The following is a 10,720-nucleotide window of genomic DNA, read 5'->3' on the forward strand; positions in this document are numbered from 1 at the left end:
ATAATACAGTACAGGGCATGATAATAAAGGCACATAATAAGATAGTAAACAATGTACCTAAAATCAAAAATAACTCTATGTAAGCAGTTGTAAAGTCCATATAAATGGTATAGTAGATGCATCGATATGCTCGACGCGTTTCGTGGGCATCTCCACTTTATCAAGAGCAAGTGCATCATGGGTATATACAAGGGTAGGTCAGTACAAAATGTAAAATATAAAAACATCCTGAGGCAGAGGTCCAGAGGGCAGAAACATCCCGGCCGGGAGCTGAGGGAGCCCCCCCAGCACCCAACATAGGGCACATCAAGTGGACATTCCAGAAAGCAGAGAAATATAGCCAAGATGGGAAATGGGGGGCGGTATAAAGTAGTCATCACCAGGGATATCTGTGTGAGTGAATAAAAATTGTATATAAATATTCAATAAAAATAGCATAGAGATGGATTGTCTATGAAAAAATAAAAAGTGATAAACGGTCAAGGGTTAAGGAAATATGTACCAACGAAGTGATGGTAGTGAATGAAATCAAAGAAGTAGGTGGTAAAGAGAAAACGTACCAAGGGAGTAAGAAAAGTCTAAGGTGAACAGGGGAGCCCGCAAACAGGACTACCGAAAAAGTGCCACAAACCACAAACCAAAAGGTGAAGGTGAAATAAAAAGGAATGGTGAAGGAAAGAGGCATGTCATCGTATGTACCCGAGTTGGTCATGGTGGAACTCCCAGCGTCACGTCCATGCTCGACATGGGAAGGAGATCGCCGTCTCTCGGATGAGAATACATCCAGGACAGCGGCGAACAAACCTCCCCATAAAAGGGCGCGAGAATGGAGTGGCGCCAAAATGAAGAATTACGTGCAAAATAATGGTACCGCTTTCAGCACCTAAATCTCTTATCCACAGTGTGAGGGGGCTGCCAAAGCACTAATGGACAATCCCTGGCAGAACTATACAAGCAGGAACTGTGTTGTCTTAGCATGGCCAGCTGGTTCACACTACACAAAGCTTTGACAGGAGACCCCTCTAGACCACTGCAACTGTTTGTGCATTACTTCCACACTGGTATTTATCATGGAGTCAGCTCCACTTACTAACATCAAGTCTGGATATTGAACTATCCTATATTCTTCATAATGGCAGACTCATAAAGTGTATGATCACCTACATATGTAAATATGTGATAATTAAATTTCTGAGCTGAAGCATCCTATATCCATTGTATCCTTTAGAATCATCAGGTCGCTTTATTTCTATGAGCTATGCAATACAATTTTTTAGAACATATGGTCATTGGCTAACATAGCTAGATTGGGAGGGTGGATGTTTGGGTTTTAACAGGGGCGTAACTACAGGGGTTGCAGGGGTTGCAATTGCAACCGGGCCCCATGCTCCAGGGGGCCTGTGCGGCTCCCCTGTACACCTGGATAGAAGGGGTGGCGGGGGCAGCATGTAGAGAAATCACTGTCCTGCTTTTTCCTCCTGTAGCAGCAGGAGGAAAACGGAGGAGATTGGTTCCTCTGTATGCTGCTCCTATCCTTGTGTTCTGCTGTCTCTGGGCCCCTGTGTGCTCCCCTGCCCCCCCCCCCCTACCTGTGCTCCCTCCCTCTCCTGCCGGCTGCTGCAGGGGATGTGTCACAATAGAGAACCAGGAAGGGGTCGGTAAATATGTAATTTAACAGCTCCTTCCTTTTCTGAATGGACAGAGTCATAGTCAGTGAGATTGTAAAAAAAATAAAATGATAAAAAATAATACAATTAAAATACCAAAAAATAAAAACTACTGACACCAGTGGGCGAACTTCCAGAATCGCAAAGGTCACACTTGCAACCAGGCCCTGGCATTCCACCATCGTGGAGAGGCCCCAAGATGGCAGGAAGGGGGCCCACTGCAGAACTTGTGAAAGGGTCCTGCTGCGGGACCATAATAAAGGGCCCCCCAATGGGAGTAAAGGGCCCCAGGATCAGTGGGAAGAGCCCCAGACTTGAAGGGAAGGGGCAACCAGAGGTCCGGGTGGCCCTTCATGGTTTCTTGCACCGGGGCCCTGAAGGTTCTAGTTACGCCTCTGGGTTTTAACAGTAGGAGTGTGTTTGTGAAATGTGGTACCTATTTTTTTCTCATACAGTAAATGTTTTTGCAATCAATAAACCTTTTCAAATTAGTTCAGTGAGTTAAATATAATTTTCCTTGTTTTTGACATTTACTTGAGGGTCAGTTGAGCATAATCAGGTTTTTATCTCTCAGTTGTAGCCAGTTTCCCTTAACCTTTTTTGACAATAACTTGCCTACTAGTCTTTTAAAATGTAGCACCCTCCTAGATAGGTGCTAGGTAGTGAGTATATCTTGCTCTGCCTGCCTAACAGGGGAGCAGCAGGCAAAACCTAGTTGCTCTTTCTGCTTATCAGGGAGCAGGATTTCTCGTGAGGCCTGTTACATGTGTCCACTGCGTGATTCTTCTGGGCTGAGGGAGTTTCCCCACTGTATCCAATGGTGAGGCACATTGGACAGTGGAGGAAACCCAGCCAGTGACACACAGGCTTTGTTACTGCCCCAGGGATTGACACAGACTGCTGTCTTGGTGCATTATGGGGCAGGGTATATAAAGCCCGGGACATATGTGCTCAGGGTCTTTGGGCGGGAAGCCAGGTCCCGGAAGGAGGGTGACGGCTGTCTCTCCTTCTGTTACTGTGGATGGTGGTCACAGGCATTTAGCCTTGTGAGCCAGGAGTGTGGGGCTGAATTGGGAGGTCCAGGAAAGCTGACTGGTGGGGTTGAAGGCAGAGTGACTCAGTGAGTACAGAGAAGCTTGCCGGGGGTCTGCCCAGGAAGGGGACCACTCCAGTGGATAGAGTCAGTTAATGGGTGTCAGCACACTTAGTAAGAGAGAAAGGGGGTGCCAAGTTTAGAACCCTGAAGAGATAATTCAAGCAGGAACACTTAAAGTATTAAAGTATCTTCACTTCAGTGGCAAGGTGAAGCAGCAGCCTTGCCGCATCCTAAGTCCGTTGTCCTCACCATTGTGAATAGTTGTCAGTTGGAGTATCTCACTCATCCCTTATCCTATCACAGTTATACAATAAACTACAAAACAACATCCCCTGGACTGTTAATTTACTGAACCAAGCATTTAAAATAATACGTTTTCATAGACTGTTGCTCCGGAAAATCCAACGGAATCCAGAAAGTGTAATTCTCAGCAGTCCCCTAGGGGGCAGTGCTACAAAAACATGCAGAATTTAGTACTAAGTTTTGCCCCTGTAGACTTCAGTGGGGTTCCCAGCTAAATTCTGGTTTCCTGGATTTCAAACAGGATTTGACTAACCCCCTCCAGATTGAACACAGACAGATTCACTCATCCCTACTGGTTAGGTGGGTGAATAATCAGTTTATGCCTAAGGGCACCCCAAGATTGACAATACAATTATATTTTCAACAAACATGCCAGTACATAAGGCCATCTTTGTAATGTGTTCTGTACACAGAACCCCAAATTAACTTTGATCTCTTCTGGATGTCAGTTACATAATGCACTATAAGCATGGTGGAATATATTGATCTCCAGGAGCATGTTTAGGAACCACTATTCACAGCAGTTTCTGAAAATCAGACTTGAACAGATTTAGACATGAAGGAAACGTGTAAACATCTGTTTGCTACTTTCATACTGACCGGAGGAATTTGCTTGCAATTAACAAAACTGCTGCAGGCATCTTTTCTGGCGTATCATACCCTATTTATTCAGCAGCCACTAATGTGGATTATTATGCCTTGTACATCTAAAAGACATAATAAAAATGGTTGTAGCTGTCTTGAACTTGTATAACTTTTTTACTATGACCTGGTAATAGACTTCCGATCTGCAAACCTAAGCATCCTGTTGTCCTATAAGCAGAAGTTTAAACAACATTTTAAAGCCTAAGTTTATCCTAAATTAAAAAAAAAAACATAAATATAAGCACAAGGGACATAGCTTACATTTGGTATGATGTGTCCCTAGTTCTGATTCTTCTTGGGTTGGGAGAAATTTTTATCTTTCCTACCCCCTGCCATAATCTTCTGGTGCAGTAGGGGTTAAAACAACTAAGAGGGAACTCTCATCAAGAGAGGCAGCCAGCAGCAGAACAGCTTGATGGGTACCCTGCAGTACAGCTGCTTGTATTTTACTGCTTGTGCTACTGAGCTATGAAATAATTTTTAAAGCTTATCTTCAGCTTTAGTTTTAGTTTAAATAGATTGTTCAGGCCAAGCTGGCCCAAACAAACCATTTCCCTCAGTAACATGTGCGACCACTAGTGGCATTGCTATGAGATGAGGGGTGACACCATGAATTAGGAAGTGATAAATGACCACGATGGTGTCACCCCCATCAGGGCCAGATTAACGTAGGGGCTATTGGAGCCGCAGCTCCAGGCCCCTACATTAATATACCCTATATTGTCAAAAGTATTGGGATGCCTGCTTTACACGCACGTGAACTTTAATGGCATCCCAGTCTAAGTCCCTAGGATTTAATATTGAGTTGGACCACACTAACATCTTCAACTCTTCTGGGAAGGCTGTTCAAAGGGTTTAGGAGTGTGCCAATGGGAATGTTTGACCATTCTTCCAGAAGCACATTTGTGAGGTCAGGCACTGATTTTGGAGAGAAGACCTGGCTCTCAGTCTCTGCTCTAATTCATCCCAGAGGTGTTTCTATCGGGTTGTGCAGGCCACTCAAGTTTCTCCACCCCAAACTTGCTCATCCATGTCTTTATGGACCTTGCTTTGTGCACTGGTCCAAATTATTTTGTGAAGGGGGATAATGATGTGGTGTTGTTTTTCAGGGGTTGGGCTTGGCCCCTTAGTTTCAGTGAAAGGAACTCTTAAAGCTTTAGCATACCACGACATTTTGGACAATTTCATGCTCCCATCTTCCCATCTTCGAGGGAACAGTTTGGGTATGGCCCATTCCCCTTCCACATGACTGCGCACCAGTGCACAATGCAAGGTCTATAAAGACATGGATGAGTGAGTTTGGGGCGGAGAAACTTGACTGGCCTGCCCTGAACCTGATTGAACTCCTTTGGGATGAAGTGGAGACTGCGAGCCAGGCCTTCTCGTCCACCATCAGTGCCTGAACCCAAATGCGCTTCTGGAAGAATGGTCAAACATTCCCTTAGACACATTCCTAAACCTTGTGGACAGCCCTCCCAGAAGAGTTGAAGCTGTTATAGCTGCAAAGGGTGAGCCAACTCCATAGTGAACCCTACGGACTAAGACTGGGATGCCATTAAAATTCATGTGCGTGTAAAAGCAGGCGTCCCAATACTTTTGACAATATAGTGTAGGCCTAGCTGCCCAAAAAAAAAGTCCCCTTGGCACTGCCACTGGTCGCCACTGCCCACCACTGCCTAGTGTTCGCCGCTGTGAAAATTATTGGTTGCTAGGATCACATAGCATCCTAGCAACCACTCAAGTGCAAGCACCGGCCCTGGCAGAGGTACAGGATGTAACTTCCTCCTCCCTGCTCAGCCTCCGTGTGCCCTGGCTCTTGCCCTGCAGACATTACCAACTAAGGTGAGGGGGACCAATCGGGAATTGGGACTGAGGATATGTAACTGTCTGGTACATGTCCTCAGGCACAGACTCAGGCACAGACTCTGGCAGTGGCAGTGTGTGTGCGGTACTGCAGCAGCCAAGGAGAGAGGGTGTCCTCTCCTGCAATGCAGTCATGCTCTGTCATATTGTGTGTGTCAGGTCATCTTCCTTTCCATGGGTGGCGTTGCAATCTTCCTTGTCCATTCTATCAGCTGGATAGCCATGAATTTCATCCACCTCCCCAGCCAAGAGGGATCGATCCATCCAGGTCTGTCTCATGCCACTCCTTAGGCTTCATTCACACCTGAGCGTTTCATTTTCAGGCATTTTTTGGGGCGTTTTTCAGGCGTTTTTATTTTTGTTCTTGGATGTTTTTGCCTCCAAATAAATATAATATAGACTACCGTATAAGGTTTCCATTCCATCAATTCACACACACACACAGAACCGGAACTGAGCCATTTATACACAGATGGCTTTTTGGGCTTCCAACAGGGGTCAAAAATGCTATACAAATGATTTATTGACTGAATTACACCATCTATGGGCCTGATATAGGTCCTTTCATGGAAAATTGTGATCTCTCATACTCATATACATTTGGCCTTCATCAGGCAGTTAGAGATCATCAGGTTTAGGTTCATTTGCGCTGTAAAAGTGTGTGTATTGTTAATACTGTCAGTAGTCCAGTCTCCTTGAACAATTCAGCTGCAGAATATCCTTCCCTTTTTTTTTTAGCCTGTTAGACCTGAATTTGTAGCGCTGTTTTTTTTTTCCCCCAGTTGGGGTTTGTGTTGTCATATTGTCTGTGAGGCACTGGGGAGCAGTTGAAAAATGGGATTCCAGCCTGCTATGCTGGGATTTGTAGTCCCAATGAAGGGGGGGGGCGGCAATGCTCACACATACTGTGGGGAGGGGGGGGGGGGGCTAGTCGTATAAGGTGAAAAGACTCTGTGCTGTGCTCTGCTGTGACGGGGCTACCATGGCTGACCTGCCCTCCTTCAAGAAATACTTATTATTTGGCACACTGGTTTAAAGGTGAACTCTACAGACTCTGGGGTGAGGGTTTCCCCCTTTAATTATTGAAGGAAGAGGTTACACTAGGTTTTCCTGCACCAGGTGACACCAGCCCTCATGAGGCCACTGGCGGCTACTGGATGTGCTGTATAAACTATATATACAGTATACAGCACTGTGTCCGGGTGCGAAAAGAGACCTTCCTGTCTTACACATGGAACAAAATAGCATCAGTCAGAGCGGCTCTTAGCCATTCATAGGGAGCTTTGTATTCTATCAATGAGTCAAAGAGGAGAGCTGATGATGTCACATTCTCCGACTTAGCCAATCAGAGGAAGCATTTAATTCAGAATATTCAGTTTTACTGAGCTGATTCTCTGCTTCTGTAGCAGCGGGTGCTATCCTCTACTCCCCACTCCAGGAGTGGACAGTTCCTCAGCTCCTCCCTGCTATTGCCTTTGCATTGGAAGTGGTGACATCAGAAGACCCGCAACCACCTGAGCATAGGGCAGAAGAGGCTGCAGGAACCGGTCTTACAGCCTACAGAGGGAGCCTGTGGAGACTTTTTGTGGTACCCTAGACCTAAATGAACATTTAACCCTTGCAGTGCAGGGGTAGCCTCATTGCAAGTGAGTATTTTTCCATTCCCTGGAGTTTATTTCCTCTTTGTTGTGCTTATTTCTTTGGGTTAAAGTTCTATACTTTCCTAAAGTTAATGATACACTACCTCCGGTGTCTCCTTCTGTTTCACAATTAGGAAAAAATAAATATACAGTATCATATTATCTAGCAGGGTGGAAGCTGCAGATGTGCACTGAAGTATGGAGAAAATATTCAGAAAAGGTATAATAAATAATAATGTCAGGCATAGTCTTTCATCGACTGTTGCAATTACATAGAATACACAGCACAATTGATTGGATAAGCCATACTGCAGTCTTGGAAGCTGAATGCACAATCGTATTCACATCTGAATAAAAGTCACTCTTGATAGATTTAGTTCTAAACACATAAAGAGGAACTGAACTCTAGGAAGCTCTGGCCAAAAAAATAGCAAGATGGCAATGGATTTGTCACCAGTTTTGTGTGGCATCTGATCTTTTCCCATTTCTGACTCACTATGTTCTGCACTGTGTTTCTATGTGAAAGCAGTCATCTTGGATTTTCTTCCTCAGATCAAAGACTCCAGCAAGGAGAACAGTGGGTAGCAAAGTAATGACATGACTTCATCTCACTCCAAATCTTCCATGACTAGTAGTCAGGGGCAGCAGTTCCCCAGTTCTCACACTGCAGATACACAGCTAAAAGACGTTACATACAGAATTGCCTGTACATACCAGGTGCGCACTGCTGTTTTTTACAAACAATTTCTAGATGTTTCCTATAACATGGCAAATCTTCCATTTATGAGTTTAGGTACACTTTAAAGTAGAACTAAAGGAAAATCTTTTTTTTTCCTGTTGGATGTAGTAGTTGTAACCACTGACAGTTTTTTTGCTATCTGTGTGTCACATTGGGGAGATTTTCCTCCACTCCCTGTCCCATAGTCAAATTAGAAAGTGAGGACTGTTTGATACTGTTCTGATTTTGAGGAAGGATATCCTGCTATTTTTTGTTATTGCCACTGGATAATCTGTGCTTGACAGCTGCCTCCATAAGGATATGCATCCCCAGCCCCTCCACCTTCTTTCTCTCTTTCACTTCTTCATTTTTTCCACTTCCTCTTGGAGGTATCCCCGAATTCCTACTGATCTTTATGTCAAAGTGTATTTTCTTTTTCTATTTTCTTGAATGTCACTGTGTTTTATGGCATATTCATTGACAGTCTTCTGTACCTGCTAAATGTATTCTACAGTACTTTGACCTGTACATTTTTGTGCATTTTCCTAAAAAACCTATACTCAGCCCAAGTTGGCAACCAGAAGATCTGGGCCTCTAAATTCTGCAAGGAGAAGACGGGCTTCTCTCAGCAATCGCTGCCTGCTTACCTGTCAAAACCTGGTGAAAACTCTTGGTCTCCTTCCTCTCCAATTTTGACTCCTTGGCTGTCAAAGAAGCTCTCGCCATCAGCATTGGAATCCTACCTGATGTCCAACACCCCTCCTGGCTGGAGGATGCAGAGCTATGAGGTGTATTGTGTTCTCTTCCTATGCAGTAGGACTTAGATATAATAGCTCATAGAATTGTAGAAGCCTTTCGTAGAGAGCTGAATAACCTTAAAAAGAAAATTAGAGGTATAGAGACACGGATCACCCACTTAGCAGCTTGTAAAGACTCTGTTCACTCTCACCCCAATGCCCTCAAACAGGTCCAGGACTTAGACCAACAATGCTTTACCTCTCTGTGCCTCCTTTATGCAACAGCTGGCCAAGTGTCGAAAACCACGATGCAGTTGATCTGTATGGAACATCTTACCAATGGGTCTATCCTTTTCACCTGTAAGTAAACAGACAACCGATCATTCTTTCTCCACACACTCTCACAACTGTTAGCACTATTCCACTTTCTGGATGTGGAAGCAATCTAAAGAGTGGAAGGGATGACAACCTCTGGCTGACACTTTGTAATGGACCACAATTATACCAGTGTTGCCAACCGTCAGTATTTTTACTGGCAGCCAGTAAAAAATGGGCACTTTTCCCCTGCCAGTAAATGCCAGTGATAGGAAAAGGTTGCCAGTAAAAAATATGGCTGTGACATGTTCCGGTCCAGAGTCAGCTAAGACCATCAAAGTGCCTGATACAGTGTGATCGAGCTGAGGGCGGGTCTGGCGGAGGTGGTGCCTGAGTGTGTCGTGTAATGTCATGGTGCAAGGGAGCCGAGTGGAGCAGTCGGAGCCCCTTGTGTGGGTCTGCGGGACGGGAGAAAGGCAAGCCCAGGAACATGACTGTCAGTGCTGTTTGGACTGCTGCACACTGCAGTCATTGTCACTCTTGAGAGTCGATTTCATGTGTGTGTGCCCACCCATTCTAATTTCTTAACCTGTCCCTGAGCTACTTACTTACTATATGGAAAATAAAACAGGAAATATAATTTTAGCCTTAATATCCACCTTAAAATCACATTGCTAATTGCTTAGTGTACTTGTTTGTAGCCTAAGTACTGAAATTTGCACTTAAAACTGTAATTTTGTAACTTTTGGAAATGCCAGTAAAAACTTGGCTGTGCCAGTAAATTTCGGGTGTCGTGTCAGTAAATTTCAATCTGCTAGGTTGGCAACACTGAATTATACTGATTCATTACAGGAATCTAAACCCTTGCTGCTAATGCCCCAACACCCCTGGTGTTTGATCATATACACTGCCAGAGCCCCATTTGTCTAAACTTGTAGTGTTCCTTTTTATGGTCTCACATGGACCTTTGGGATCAGGGAAGTCTGCAGTCTCTGTGGGAGCGGTCGCAGGTTTGCATGTTTTTCCTGCATGTGGCCTAGATTGTTTTCATCCAACCATCTAAAGAATACCTTGACTTAAGTCTAAGAATATAACAACTCTGCACTATGGAGCATATAACCAGCTGCTACACCCACCCAGAAACTGCTACCAATTGGTAAAGTGTAATGGAATTTAAAAAAATAAACGTGTGAATGGTGCTGCCAGCAATGATTTACAAATACTGTGCTATAAAGTACCCTTGTGCTGATGAGTAACAATGATGTGCAATATCCTCTGCTAGGGCTGTAAGGTAAATCTTAGTCCAAGACTGCACTTCACCTCCCTTATTTATGCGGGGAAACCCTGCAATTCATTGCCTGTTCCCGCATCGCACCTGAATTACCCAGTGGTTCACACTGAGATCTGTGACCCGCTAGGGGAGTCAGTGTAAACTTAATGACACCCCCAGATTGGTTTGCAGATCACAGTGCAAACTGTCAAATGATGCAGGAATCAGATCGCGTAGGTGTGTGAACACCCATGCAATCAAATTCCAGTGCGGACCAAAAAAAGGCCTTACACTATTTTGGTGCGAATGCAATGCAATTTCAGCCATGTAGTTTGTATGTTTGAAATCGCATCACACACACATCGCATGTGAACTGCACAGAAATGCAAATGTGAACCGGCCCTAACAGATGTTTGAAGTGTAAACCTTTTTGATATGTGAACCATGCAATCAATAAGTTCACTAA

At 44.4% G+C, this 10,720-nt stretch overlaps 1 protein-coding gene across 1 annotated transcript in view; it reads right to left on the reverse strand.

Moving 5' to 3' along the window:
- The window catches only part of GGT1 (gamma-glutamyltransferase 1), a 247,420-nt gene extending 238,649 nt beyond the window's left edge, over nt 1–8,771 (reverse strand). The window contains exon 1 of the mRNA XM_082255909.1: nt 8,580–8,771. The gene's annotated coding sequence lies outside the window, so the exon portion shown is untranslated. The remainder of the gene's footprint in view (nt 1–8,579) is intronic.
- Nucleotides 8,772–10,720: the final 1,949 nt, after the last annotated feature.

This window comes from Pelophylax lessonae (assembly GCF_965119305.1).
Source record: "Pelophylax lessonae genome assembly, chromosome: 1".
NCBI classification, from domain to species: Eukaryota; Metazoa; Chordata; class Amphibia; order Anura; family Ranidae; genus Pelophylax; species Pelophylax lessonae.